Genomic DNA, 13,960 nt, shown 5'->3' with positions numbered 1-13,960 from the left:
TGAACCCAATATTATTTACTATTAACACCATTACGCTTCAAGGCTGCAGTAAATTAGGAGATCAGGGTTTCATCTGGCTAGGCACTGGACACAGATGAAAAGACAGTATGTCTTCCCCCCACCCCTTACTGCTCCTTCTGGGAAATATACAGGATAATAACCAAAAGCCCTATCTCTAACCTCTGTGAAATCAGGATATTTTGATCTTACAGAAGGCCGATAGTTCTTGGAAACCTGAAGCTCTGGATTTCCCCAGATGAAGTGAGGTAAAAGCGCCTGTGCATACATTACCCAAAGGCTGGGCAAAATAGTGTAAGGTTTGTGAGGGGATGTGTGTCTGCCTGTGCCGGTGATTGCCTGGAAGACATGGGCACCACAGCTACTGCAGCCCATGTGGAGCTACAGCTTCCAGTTTTACCAGTGCTGATACTTCCAATTCCCAAATATTTTCTAAATCACTCCCCACACTAAAGGACACAAATTGCTCTTCAAGGTAACTGTGGATGACATGGGAAAGAAACTTCTCAGAGAATTAACAAATGCTTCACGCGATGAAGGAGTGTCTCAGAAGAACGAAAGAAGAGCTGGGCTGAGTCTGAGCAATGCTGAGCCTGGCTGAGCCTCCTTTTTCTGATGTGCCCAAGAGGGAATGCACAGGATAAAAGAAACAGAGCCAGCACACTGTGATGCCCACATATGTAAATGAATGTGTTAAGACTTCCTCAGGCACAAGGTGCACCCAGATCATTGTCTTAAATAGCCATTAGTGGACCTGCACTATGCAGAGGATGCACAGACTTATCCTTGTCCAAATTCCACCTCCTCTAAGGCAGTTTCCCCTCTCTGGTTGTACTTGCTGCCTCTGAAAACTTTTCTGAACACCTGAGATAAATGGGAGACAATAAAGCTCAGCTTTTATAGCACTTTTCATGCAAAATGGACTCTTAAGCACTTAAACAAGTTAAATCACACAGTTACAAAATTAAATAATGTAAATTTTATTTTTTTCAGCTTTAAAGTATTACTCTTTGTTTTATTGCTACTGTCCAATTTGAATAATGCTTTCCCTTCTCTTTTATTGCTATTATTTATATAACAGTGCTGATCAGAGTTCTCAGTAAAATTCATCTAGGTGTTGTAGAGACTGAGTAGTCCCATTATGCTCCTCAAGATCAGGTGCTGCAGAGATGAATTTTGCTTTTACTGAGGTCAGTGGCAAAATTTTACTCAGTTTCACAGACGTCTTTAGAGAGACCTTATCCAAGTATGGACACCTGATCGTCCTGTCATCCCTAGTCTGACTGCAGGTGTGATGCTTGTGGTTTTAAAGAGCCCAAGATGATTTTCTGGATGTTGTACCTGGAGTTACAGCAATTCTCAGCTTGTGCCAGAGGTACAGGCATGGCAGCTGGGACTATGGTGTGCACCATGCCAACGAGCAGAGTTTTGGTGAAAAACTGGCCGAAGAGACAGATATGAGCTCTTTGAAGGTCTGGTCAGGATGATATGTGCAGAGGACTTTCTAGACTCGGGGTCTCAGTGACTGCAGAGCTCTGGCAAAAAGCTGTCAGGAGGGAAATAATGATTGAGATGCTTAACCTCTGGATATCTAAGTGGCCGGAAGCACAGAGAAATGTAGAGGTTTGCATGCTAGGGGACTGGAAGATTCCTGAAAACCCACTTCACATGCACTGACCTTTCTATTCTGAGCCAGCTTTCACCGGTACCTTAGAAACAGTAGCGAGCCCGAGGGTAACACAATCCCCAGGCTGAAAACTGCTGTCCTAGATACTTCTCAGGCTGTTCTGAAATGTCAGCTTCCCCAAGGATGCAGAAAACCCAGCCCCAGCACAACCTTTCTGGAGAGAGACCCAGACAGAAAAGAAACTTTTTGGATGTCTCCAGTGAAGTAATCTTTCTTGGCCAGTTGTCTGCATCTAAGGGACAATATACTGAGCACCAGACTCAATTCCCTACAGTAAAAGCTCTTCTTTATTTATTTCATCTTATCACATGGTGGATGCCAAGTCTTATGCCCAGTGGCCTTTCACAAACCTTATCTACCTCTTCTTCCTCATGTCCTTCATCAAGATCTGGCCAGAAGTTTTACAGCAGATAATTTTTTTTTTCCTTTCGTCATTCCAATGAAATCAAAGTGTGTCAGGAGACTGTACTGATTTTCTAATACAGTCTGCGTCAACTTCCTTGTCTCCTGGACACCCACCCATGAACCTCCTCAGAACCAAGCACCTGCTAGCTCTGGGAATTTCAAACAGAAAGTGCTCAGGCCAGGCAAAGATCTCCAGAGCTGACATCTTAAACCCCTGATGTTCAAGTGACTTGGGAAGCAGTGCTTGTTTTACTAAGAAAAATCATAATGCCGTAAAATTTCAGGAGTCCTGTTCCACAGTAGTCATGGGGCTTGACCTTAGTGGATTGCCCTGTCCTGTTAATCTTCTTCACATGATGTTCACTTAATGTCTGATCATTCCTGTGACACAATTGCACTCATATTTTTGTTCTTCCACAACTTTCTCCCCTTTTCATTGATGGGAAAATCCCCTTCTTCCCCATGATATTAAACACCCAGGCAGTGTTTCATCAAAGCCATCTCAGATCATTATTCTGTTCTTCTCCCTGAAAACTCTTCTCCAAAAGATCTGTGCCAGAATAACAGTTTCAAAAGGCTTATTTCCCCACATTGCTCCAGACAAATCTTTGAAACACACCAAGATGCTGTAGAAAAGCAGAGAGCATAATGAATGTATGTTTTCCTGTGAAAGCTCTGTCCCTGACTGTTTTCTGCAGATCCTCTGTTGCTGTCTATAGCATTTCCCTGGAGGCTGCTGTCTGAGTGACAAACAAGTGAAGGGACAAGATGCATCTGAAAAGAACAAAAGCTCCCAGAAAACCCTGGAGGGCCTTTCCACTGCTGCAGAGAAGTACCCTCCAGGAGTCAAAAGGAAACCTCTGAACACCCAAACAGAAGTGCCCTCTGAGGCTTTCAAACCAAGCAAGGCATCCATCCCTTAAATTTAAGGCTCCCTTTAACCCCATTTGATTTGGTGTTACAAGCCTGAGGGCTCTTTGTGCTCCAGCCATCAGAAGGCATGTGGCCTGGAGCAGTCTCCACTTCCCTAGTGAGGGAAACACAGGGGGTCCTTTTTCCCAGGACATCCCAAGCAGCTTTGTCCAAGGGAGCCTTTTCAACCGACTTTGATTGTTTCAGGTCCAAATTCAATGCGGCACTCAAACAGGGTATCAGAGATTTATGTGTGTGTTGGAAGTCCTACAGAGGTCAGGAGAACAACAACATTCAGTTCAGATGCCTAAGCAAGAATTCAATATGATTGGTTTTGCAAAGAACCATACTTGTTGGCTTTGAGACCAAGCTGAGTTTCTGAGATTGAAGCCACACTCTGATATTAAAGTTCTGTATATTTGTTTTTTGTTTGTTTGTTTGTTTTTTTAAATAAAATTTCAAACTCCAGCAAGTAAATGAAAGAAATTCTGGAAAGGGTGTGCTGAACTGGCTTACCTTGCTTGTGCAAATGGCCAGGACACTGTTCCTCCTAGTTGCTTTTTCTCAGGAGGTCATGTTTTCACCTTTTTCCCAGAAAAATCTACAGCAATCTTGCAGCTTAGTGCATCTTGCTGTTGGGGCATAGGTTTCCTAATAACCACTTTTTTTTTTTTTTCCTACCCTTCTGTATCTTCTGTTCTCATTGACCTATTGTTAGTAATATTATTGCCACTCTGAAACACTGTAAAAAACCTCCTCTGACTACCTGAAGCTGAAGAAGGAGAGTGACACAGAAATGGGTCCCAGGCTATGGTGCAGGTGCCTCTGCAGGAGAGTCTCAGGCTGCTCTGCTGCACATGGGGGGCTGCCTCAGTCCCTTGACCTTTTACGAACGAAGGCTCTTGCAGCTTTTGACTCACAGAGGCCTGAGCAGTGTTGTACTGTTGTGTTGGGTCGTGTGAGGACAGTCCACACGATCATGCCACCACTGTGCAGAATGCTCTTCAGCAGGGATCCTTTGAAGCTGCTGCCCTGCAGGGTGTCACTGCCCCGCTGCAGCTCAGTGCCACAGCCACCCTCCCACCGAAGGATGCTGCAGACTGTACAATGGGGGGTCCTGGGGTGGGAAAGAGGCCAAAACAGTGTGAGAGAGACATCAGCTGTGCAGATCAGCACATGGCATATGTGGCTTGGCAGAGCTGCAGAGTCCAGGAACCACACTGTATTGCATCTGGTTGAGGACTCATAATGCTGTGCTTTGTACTAGTAGCTAGAAAGGTGGTGATAACGCAACAGTGCTTTGGCTGCTGCTGAGCAGTGCTCACACAGCATCAAGGCTGGCTCTCTAACATTGCCCACCCCGTCACCAGTAGGTTGGGGTGGGCAAGATCTTAGGAGGGGACATAGCCAGGACAGCTGACTCAAACCGATCAAAGGGACATTCCACACCATGTGACTTCTGCTCAGGTATAAAAGCTAAGAAAGGAGAAGGAAGTGGGGGGCATGTGTTATTTACAATGTTTGTCTTCCAGGGCGCATGTACTGAAGCCCTGTTTCTCATCACCTACTGATGGGAAGCAGAGAATAACATCTTTTGTTTTTCTTTGTTTCTGCACACACTGCTTTTGCTATTTCTTCATTAAACTGCCTTTATCTTGATCCACAAGGCTCTTTTCACATTATTTTCTCCTCCACCCACCCACTCACCCTGGCCCCCTCCAGCTGAGAAGGGGAGTAGACATCTGGCATCCAGCCAAGGTCAACCCACCACAAACATAGACATCAGCAAGCACCAGCTGGTCCTTGTGGCCCTCTTCCTTCCTGGACCATGTCTTTGTTTTGAGCTTCTCAGGAGATCAGGAGACTCAGATGTACTACATCTAGCATTTCAGGCTCTCCAGTTCATGCTGTTGCTAAGTCAAGCAATGTCTTTATATCTAATTTCCTTTCCATTATAACCTATATTAGGGCAATGTCATGCTCCTTCTGCCATACTCTCAGGTACATGTAGTATCTGGTGTGTGGGAAATAAAGACATAACGTCATCTCTAACTTGGTTGCCTTCTCTCCTTAATACTTTATTAGATGCCTAATGTAGCTTTTATGTTTGAAAAGAGTTCATTAGTTTATAAATTAGCAGCCTGAAGTGATCACTGAGTGACTTTCCATTTCTAGCAATATGTCTGCTTGGATTTCATTTTTTAAGATTAGTATTTGTGAAATATAAGTGAGATGAATCACTCAGCTACATCAACTTTTGAGACATCTATGATAATTTCTTCCTCTTATAGTCTGTTCTTCCACCCACACCTCCCACCGCTTCGGCACTTAAAACCTGCCCCACCATATTCCCTTCAGCCAGAAGGAAATGTAACTTTTCCTCTAGGAAATCAGTTGGGCTTGGGAGAACAAAACGATGGTGACACTGCACACTTTACTTTGACAGAAGTTCAGCAGCTGCATCTAGACTCTGTGTAATTGCTATGAGCCTTAAGTGACCTGCAAGGTGTGAGGCTAAAAGTTCAATGTCTCCAGCCTCCTCAGGTGTGAAAAGATACCCTAAAAACTGAATGCCCAGGAGAAACTTGAAGTAGATTCAATTAAAAAAAAATATCTAAGGAGGCAAATCTATACATTTTTACCTGGAATTAGACACCAGTTTGATATCGCTGACAGCCTATCTTCAGGTTCCATTCAAGTCCTGAGAGTTTAATTAGTGTTATAAACTCCATTCCTATCCACACGAAAATCTCTCAGCTAAGGGTGGACAAAGTACAGAAAAGTGCTCTGTGAAAAGAAATGTGAAAGTTTCACCGAACTTCAGAAATTTGGCCATAATTTTTCTAGGCATTTTTTTTCCTGGGTGCGGTGACACCCTGTGGCAGCCGTTTGCTGGAACAAAACCAGTGGGAACCATGAACCCCCAGTAAGTCAGTACACTGTACAGCACCTTCCTTTGAAACACGGAGGGTGCCAGATGCCAACCTTCTGTAAGCACTGGCACTGCAAATGCTTGAGGGAGATGCAGTGTAAAAATCTCCCAGAGGTTTTTGCCTAATTAAAATGACTGGTCTCTTACACCTGCCAAACCTCTTTTCTCTGCTGGTCTCTGTGGGTCAGATTGTCTCTCAGACAGTTTCTGTAGCATAGCTGGCCTCTTTTGCTGGCTTGAATGGCAGCAAATAAAATCCTCCCTCCCCAGCTCTAGAGGAACCGCAAGCAATAGTGTCCCTGTGGTGGGAAGAAATAAGCCTTCGTGGCACAGACTCCCCATCCTGGGAGGCTGATGCTGTGCACTTCCCACTCCATGGAATGTGCTTTGGCAATCCTGGGAAACATAAGAGACAAAGGGACCATTTGGGATGCCTAGGGATTGATCCCACCTAAATTTAACTGCCTGAAAGGCATCTAGTATAGGTCTCGATCCTTCTGTAGTCAGCAGACAGTGATCCCCACCTCCCACCACTTGCAAAATCATCCCCTGTGCTCTCCACAGCTGTTGCAGCCAGGGACAAACTGTCTGCAAAAAGTGGGAGCACTGTAATGTACTGTTACAGGGAACTGGGTGACTTCATGACACAGCAGAAATATGAATAGATGAAGGAACCCTGGAGAAACAGCCTTTTAATTAATCTGAATTCTTTTGGGTAAAACATGTATGAAGATGCTGCAGTCATTAAGGTAACAGCAAAACCACTGTAGAAATTCACAGTGAAGTCCAGCTCTGGTTTTCATCTTCATAACTGAAGGCAGTGTCTTGGGCAGCATACTAGTTAAAACTATGAAAGCCTGAGTGGATACTGTTGGGGTTTTTTTTCAGTAAAACTGTGGCCTCTCAAAAATATTCCAAAGTGATAAGAAGTCTCAAAATCATACAAAAGGATGATTCCTCTCCTCAATATTTAGACAACCTGCCCCAGCATCTGCTGGAGTGTGCATGACTGTGACTTTGTAGCTCTGCATGCCTCAGGGATGTTGCAGGCAGGAAATGAAAGATGATGTGACTTCAACTGAGCAACAGTTCCCTGGAAATTCAGTTTATTAATCCTTCTTGGCTTAAGATGAGCAAAAGGGAGATTGTTTATTTACTTGTTCTTTCTGTTCAAAAGTCAAAAGTGTAGATCTGGGACAAGACATCAGTCAGATGTCACTCCACTCTCTGTGGTAGGCATTTCTATGGGCAGCCCTCGAGTTTGAAAGAGTGACTGGAACGATACTAGGCAAAGTACAAATATAGCAGTCCTGCTCTTAAGATCTCCCTGATATCCACTTCTTGGCACTGTGACAAACAGCATATATATTAAACACGTAATCTTTTGGTCCAACAGGAACAGCCATGTTTAGGTGTAGATACATCCGACAATTAGCGCATGCATACTCTTGCTGCATATTTACTACAAGTAACCAAACAAAAGCCATTTCTGGCCTGGATATACCACCGTCTCTCAGGAAAGCTTCAAATCATGGATGCAGCATCTGTTAATGTGGCTCTGTGGCTCAAATCAGGCCAGTTTTGTGTCCAGCCAAGCTAAAGGGAACATACATGTTACTACACACATTGCTACAGGCATACCTTACAATAATCAACGCTAACATTTGTGGGCTTCTTTTACCTAGAAGTTTTTTCTTGAAACAGAACATGGCAAACTAAGGAAATGTGACACATGCTAAATATTAGGAAACATTTTCTCACAGTAAAACCAGCAAGGAATGTAGTGCTATGGAGTGGTGGAGTAGGGACCAAGATACTGCCTTTTGAGGCTGTGTGGTGTTCAGCACCAGGCATTTTGAAAGCAGACTATACACCATAGATCAAAAATAGCTTAAATTCCAGCAACAGATCCTGAATGGTCAAGATGGCTTTTAGAGGCCCCTCCTAGGCTTACTTTCTCTGGATACGTTATAATGTTTTATTTTACAAATCATATGATTGTTATAAAGTGTTTGAGTCTGCTCAGTGATTGCTCAGGGTCTACTCAGAATTTTCATTAACATCTGGAATGCACAGGGATGCAACAAACAATAAGGGATACAACTAATGGTCCTGGGGCTAGCACCAAATGGGAGGAGTTGCAAGAACCCTGGAAAACAGGGATGCAGTGATAAGGGTGTTGACAAACATAAGAGCTGATATGAAATCAACAAGTGCAAATCAGTAAAGACACAGGAAAGGAAGGTTAATGGATGGCAAAACAAAACAGGGACTAAGTGGGTAGGCAGCAGGACAGAAAGGAAGCATGAAAGTTTAGTGTCTTTTAAACTACCTCTAAGCCTAGAGCCTTTGATTGCGCGACAGGCTTCCTCTGTGAAAGCAGCACTGAAAGAAGCACTAACAAGGCCCAGAAGGCTATTTGCACTAGGGGCTGGGGGAGCGAACAAGCTGGAGCATGCAGGGAAGATGCTTTGAGGAGAATAATGAGAAATAGGAAATATGCAGCAAACCTTGAAAGCAAGGAAGAGGTGATGGAGTCAGAGACAGGGAGATGAATAAATCTTTCAGCATGCATAAAGCTGTTAAAAAGGTGATATGAGAGAGGGACAGACTGGGAGAATTATCAGAGAGTGAAGGGCAAAAAGTATTTTTCCTTATGCTTGCACAAATGCTTAGTTGCTGGGTTCCTAGCACAGAAGCTGCATACTCTTTCCTTTCTAGAAGCTTTCTCATGTCCTCACAGTGCAATAAAGCATCTCAACATGCTGCAAATATGGTGAGAGGGGGCTCTAAACTTCCACTTAGGAAGCTTATTTACCAAGCAGGGCAGTGGAAATACTGAATCTGTCTTTTCTCTCTGCTGCTTACTCCCTGGCATCTATGAAAGGATGTCATGGTGGCAGTCAGGAGAAGCCAGCTCTGTGATGTCCACAGCTGACCACCCACCCACGACAAAGACAAGATAAAGAGATGGAGGGCTCAATCTCTCATCCTGCCTTGAATGACAAATTGTTTCCCCTTGCAGTGCTTGGTAGTGGGGTGAACTCTTAGGGGCTGCCAGTACACAGCTGTGGGGAACTCTCTTGTTAAGCGGTGCCTACCAAAGTGGGGTACCTATTTATAAAGGGGTGTCTGCAGACAATGGACAAAAGACAAAAATGGTGAAGCTTTCTAAGGAGTGCCCATTGCTCAGGAAGTTCATGAAATGCAGGATGTCTTGCTCTTCCTTCTGAGGCATAAAAGACTTGCCTTGAGGCACCATTTGCTGTGAGCACAGGCCTAGCTCTTGGGTGACTTGGACACTACGTCTTAGTATGCCATTTCCCTCCCTCTGATCTATTCTTTGCTGATTATTTCCCCATGTAAACCTGTTGGTTCCTGCAAAGCCTATTCATGCAAACCAGCAGGGGAGGAGCTTCACTGAGAAACTAGTAACTCTAAGACAGAAAGGAGCTTGAATTTTCCTATCAATCTTCGCCCAGCATAAACAAGTCTACTAGTTTCTCTGACCAAATATACTTTAGAAGCATTTTTAGGTGAAGATAATGCTGTTTGGACTGAAAGTAGTAGAAGGATAGCGCATAATATCCACTTATGTTGTACTTACCACCTTGTACCAAAATACTTTAGCCTGTCTTCTGCCTAGAAATGTGATTTCTGGGGGCAGAACAGATAACGTAGGAGAAATATGGAGAAAAACCTTTCTTAACCTCTATTTACTTATCCCAGCAGCCAAATACAGCTTTGAAATCTGCACATGTATTTCTCTTTCACCAGGGATTTAATTATTGCTTCTTCTGTGTGACTTCAGCAGTGACATGTCTCTGTCAAAACGTCTCATCAGTTGCTGGTATGCAGCTGCCCGTGTGAAAGACGTAGCTGACACTGTCCAGCCTCCACGCAATCTCTGATCTCACTCTGGATGGAACACTGCATGTCATGCACATAGCAGAACTTCTTGCTTTTACACAGGGCTTTCAGCCATAAACTTGTTACAGAGCTCAAGAGTAATAAAAATTCTTTGTGACTTAGTGAATAAATACATCAAAACTTTTGAGATGGGATAGGTTTAAAAGTGACAAAGATCAAAGCCCAAGGGGCAAATATTTCTACTTGAAAAGCCAGGATGTTTGTCCAAGCACTGGGGAAGAATTTGCACCAACAAGAAATGCACACACAACTGTTATTTTCTGACACTTCAGGAAGACTTCAGAAACCATTTATTAGATAGACAGGAAAAGAAATAATACAGAGGAAAGCAATGTTGACAGCAGTAAACAGAAGAAAACATCGATAGCATTATTTTATTTAACCTGTGGTGTTTTCACAGAGGGACTATGTGGCTCAGGCCTAAGCTAGATAGCTGTGGAGCCTTTACCTGCAGTCCTGGTCAGCCTGGTAGCTGACAGAGGTTTGTACAGCTGGGTGGCTGCAAGGTGTCCAGGAGGTAATTCAGGTGGTCCATCTTGAAAGCTCCCATTAGACTGGGGGTGTCACATGTGATGCATTATTGAAATGGAAGCTGTGTCTGAAGTGGTGGATTTACCCAGGTGCTTAGAAGATCTCCTGATAGATACCCCAGCCACAAGCTGAGTCTATACTGGTGGAGTCCAGGCTGGGTGTTGTACTTCTGCCCACTCTCCTGGTCTCTGTGAGAAGGAACCCAGCAACACGGGCTACAAAAAGGTATGGCATGCTCTGGTAAGGTCCCCAAGGCAAACAGCTGGGATCCCAGGACCATGGGCCTTGAATCACCTTCCTGTTCCATTCAGATGTAACCTCAGGCACTAGGGTTGATCCCTACATCCTGACACTACTGCTAATCAGTTGCTGAAGCCTGAGGAACTCCCTGACCTGTAGATCAGTTCTGGGATCTGTTTATGCAGATTTTTAGTTTCTAGAGATGGACCAGGTTAGATCCAAGGCAGAGTGGCTCAGGCCTGAGAGAAGGCTGTGTTTCCTCCTCTTCCAGCAAAGTGCCTGTCTCCCAGCGTTGCTGGAAAAGGGAATAATTAAGCCTATGAAACCTAGCATATGAAGTACCTGTTTTGTTTATCTGTAGAGATGCTCCCAGAGCCAGAAAACCAAGATAGAGCACTGAACCCAGACTAACACACACCAACCACCCTTCAGCAGAGTTGGGGAACGTGGGCTGGAATTAATGCAGTTCCCATACAACAACCACCCATGTGTTTCCACTCCATGTTTTAAACTCTGTGCTGTCTTACCTGTGTTGCTAGCAGCACCTGGCCTGTTTGTTAGCTAGCTGCAGCGCTGAGCAACAGTAGGAGAGACCAACCCCTTGTGTGTCTCCTTCCTCTGATGCCATCAGAGTGCAAGTAGTAACACAGGGCAAGCGGGACTTTCTCCTTCAGCTCTTCTCAGCGAGGATAAGTGATTGAAGCAGTCTGTCCTGCACAACACTCGTGGCAGCCAGCCCACCTGCAGCGTGCAGGTCTGTCTCCCACGGGGTGGGAGAGTAAGCATGTACTCAGATGCAGTCCTGAAGAAGTCCTCGTTCTCCCAGCTCCAAAAGAATACCTCATTTATAATGAGGAGTATTTAAATATGCCATTTTAAGGGCGTTAAAATCTTGATTTATCTTCTTTAAGTTTATTCCTTTTAGGTCCAGAGTAGGAAGATGAATATTATTACTGGCAGGTTTTGTGGCTTGCGGACATACAGTCAGCAGACGATCTCACAGCGAAGGCTGAAGGTTCAGGCAGTTGAACTGGCTTGACTACATGGGTAACTCAGCACACAGCACTTGGCATCCAGCCTGAGGGTAGGAATTACCCTGTCACTGGAGCCACTGCTTTTAGGAAGATGAAAGCATGGAGCAGTGCAGAACTGAACACAGGAATGCCATGTTGTTTATGAGAAAATGTGCATGTATGTGTATTGGAAATGGTGGGTATCTTCCTTTTACTCCCAAGGCTTCCAGATATGTAGTGGTTTACAATCGCTTCCCTTACTCTCACACCCATTGAACTGACCAAATAAACACTCTGCATGCGTTTTCTGCCACAGCTGAGAAGTACCCAGTGCAGCAGGGGTTATCACTGCTCAAAGCTGGGAGGCAGTCCCTAAAGCAGGGGTCCTCAAACTACGGCCCGCAGGCCAGATACGGCCCCCCCAGGGTCCTCAATCCACCCCCCCGGTATTTACAGACCACCCCTGCCCACCCTCGCCGGGGGTTGGGGGGGGGGGGGGAAACCAAGCAGCCGCAGATGACTGCCTGCCACTTCATCCGTGTGCCAGCCCCCTGTTTAAAAAGTTTGAGGACCCCTGCCCTAAAGCCTCCCACCCCTTTGTCACCTGAAGGGGCTCGGAGGGCTTCTCCCCAGTCCAACCAGAGTGTGCTGGGGCCACGTCCAGGTGTGACACTGCACCAAAGTGAGCCTTCAGCTTGGGGTCCGGAGACACTGGGCTGCTCCTGGTGCCAGGGTGAGCTGCTTCAGGGCATGCCTAGGTGTCTCTGCTTAGTGTGGCATCATGCCAGGTAGGCTTACCTAAGGAAGGGTAATTTAATTCCTCATTCAGCTGTAGTTGTGTTTGTAGTCACCTGTATGTCAAAGGCTGGCATGTCATAGCCATTAACACTTCCTGCAAACACAGTAACACCTTCTGCTTTTTAAACAGCACCTTTCTGACACAGATCTAAATGTGCTTCTGACAGAGCGAAAACTCTCAGCCCTTTCCCAGGCAGGCAGCGTTAGTTCCGCTGTACAGAGAAGCAAGAGCAAAGGGAAATGAAAAACCAGGTCTTCAGAGGCATTAGGGTGTTTAAGAAGCACTTATGGCCTTCTCTCATTCCCTGCAGTGGGAGATAGGTGTGAAAATCCCAGTGCCTATCGATTACCCTTAGATATTTTGACACCCTTGAAAGTCTGGCTCTTGACTTCCAAGTGACTTCTAAAATTCACACATAATGAAAGAGGCAACTCCAGGCGCAAAACGGGGATGACAGAGTGCCTGGTTCTGTGCTTCAGGCCTCTGCAGCACTCTGTCCTTACAGATACGAATGGCAATTCACCCACAGCCATGGTGTTCATTATAGGCCTGTTGTCCTGCCGGAGGTTCACCTTGGGGGAATTATGTTCTGGATGGTCAGAATTCCCTCCCTCTTCTTTAACAAATGGATGTGGTATTATGTTGTTATTACATACTGATTTATAAAGCCCCTTTCACATACATCACAGTGCTGTATGATCTAATTACCAAACACCTCAGACAGAATAAGAAGTATCCAGGCAAGAAAATTGCTTGAAGCCTGACCTTTAATGCACTAACAGAACCAGAGGTTTGGAGTGAGTGGGAGACCCAAGATGAAGGAATCCATCAATCCTGACTGTATATAGAAACAAGAGCTTAGGAACTAGCAAAACTGTACAATTAGGAAGTGGCCAGATGGAAGAATTATGAATAAAATGGAGAAGCCATCATTAGCCACTGCCTCCTCCATACCTCAAACCCCATGGAAATCAAGGGAAGCCATGCTCTTTGCTTGGTCCTCTGATGTCCCCAGATAACCCATGGGTTGCTGGTACCAAAGTTATTCTGTGTTACATCCCGAATTCAGTGTGTGTGCAATGATTGTTATCCATATACATTTGCAACCAGTTTGAGGAAAGATATAAAGTATAATTAAAGTAGTTATTTCTTTTATTCTGGATGGATTTTTATTTCTGTTTTAATTCTGAAGATTACAATTTGCTTTCCTGAAGTCATCTCCTCAATCTTTATAATTAAATCTCATTTAAATATTTTGGTCACTCTCATCTTATGCTTCTATTTGCAGGTGCTTAGAACTTTTAGAAAATAATATCCTTTGGGCTTAAAACTTATGTTTGCAGAGATCAAAGCTGACCTGGGGATGGAAAACAATTGTGTAGGAGGCCTTTCCCCCCCTTTTCTGACATGCAATAAGATGGTAATTTTCCTCGTGCTTCTTTCTTTATTGCCTTCACAATTATTTGGACTATATCACATTATATGTACCAGTG

At 44.6% G+C, this 13,960-nt stretch overlaps 1 long non-coding RNA gene across 3 annotated transcripts in view; it reads left to right on the top strand.

Moving 5' to 3' along the window:
* LOC308066269 overlaps positions 1–13,960 on the top strand; it is a 97,245-nt gene that overhangs the window by 48,405 nt on the left and 34,880 nt on the right. The window contains exon 4 of one of the 3 annotated variants that reach the window (XR_013929095.1): positions 2,809–12,188. The exons of the other annotated variants lie outside the window; for them this stretch is intronic. This is a non-coding gene — a long non-coding RNA (uncharacterized lncRNA). Of the gene's footprint in view, positions 1–2,808; positions 12,189–13,960 lie in introns of those variants that run through there. 3 annotated transcript variants of the gene reach the window in all.

This window comes from Falco punctatus (genome assembly GCF_963210335.1).
Source record: "Falco punctatus genome assembly, chromosome: 6".
Classification (NCBI taxonomy): Eukaryota; Metazoa; Chordata; class Aves; order Falconiformes; family Falconidae; genus Falco; species Falco punctatus.
The sequence above is the reverse complement of the archived record's forward strand: the minus strand, read 5'-3'. Positions and strand labels throughout refer to the sequence as shown.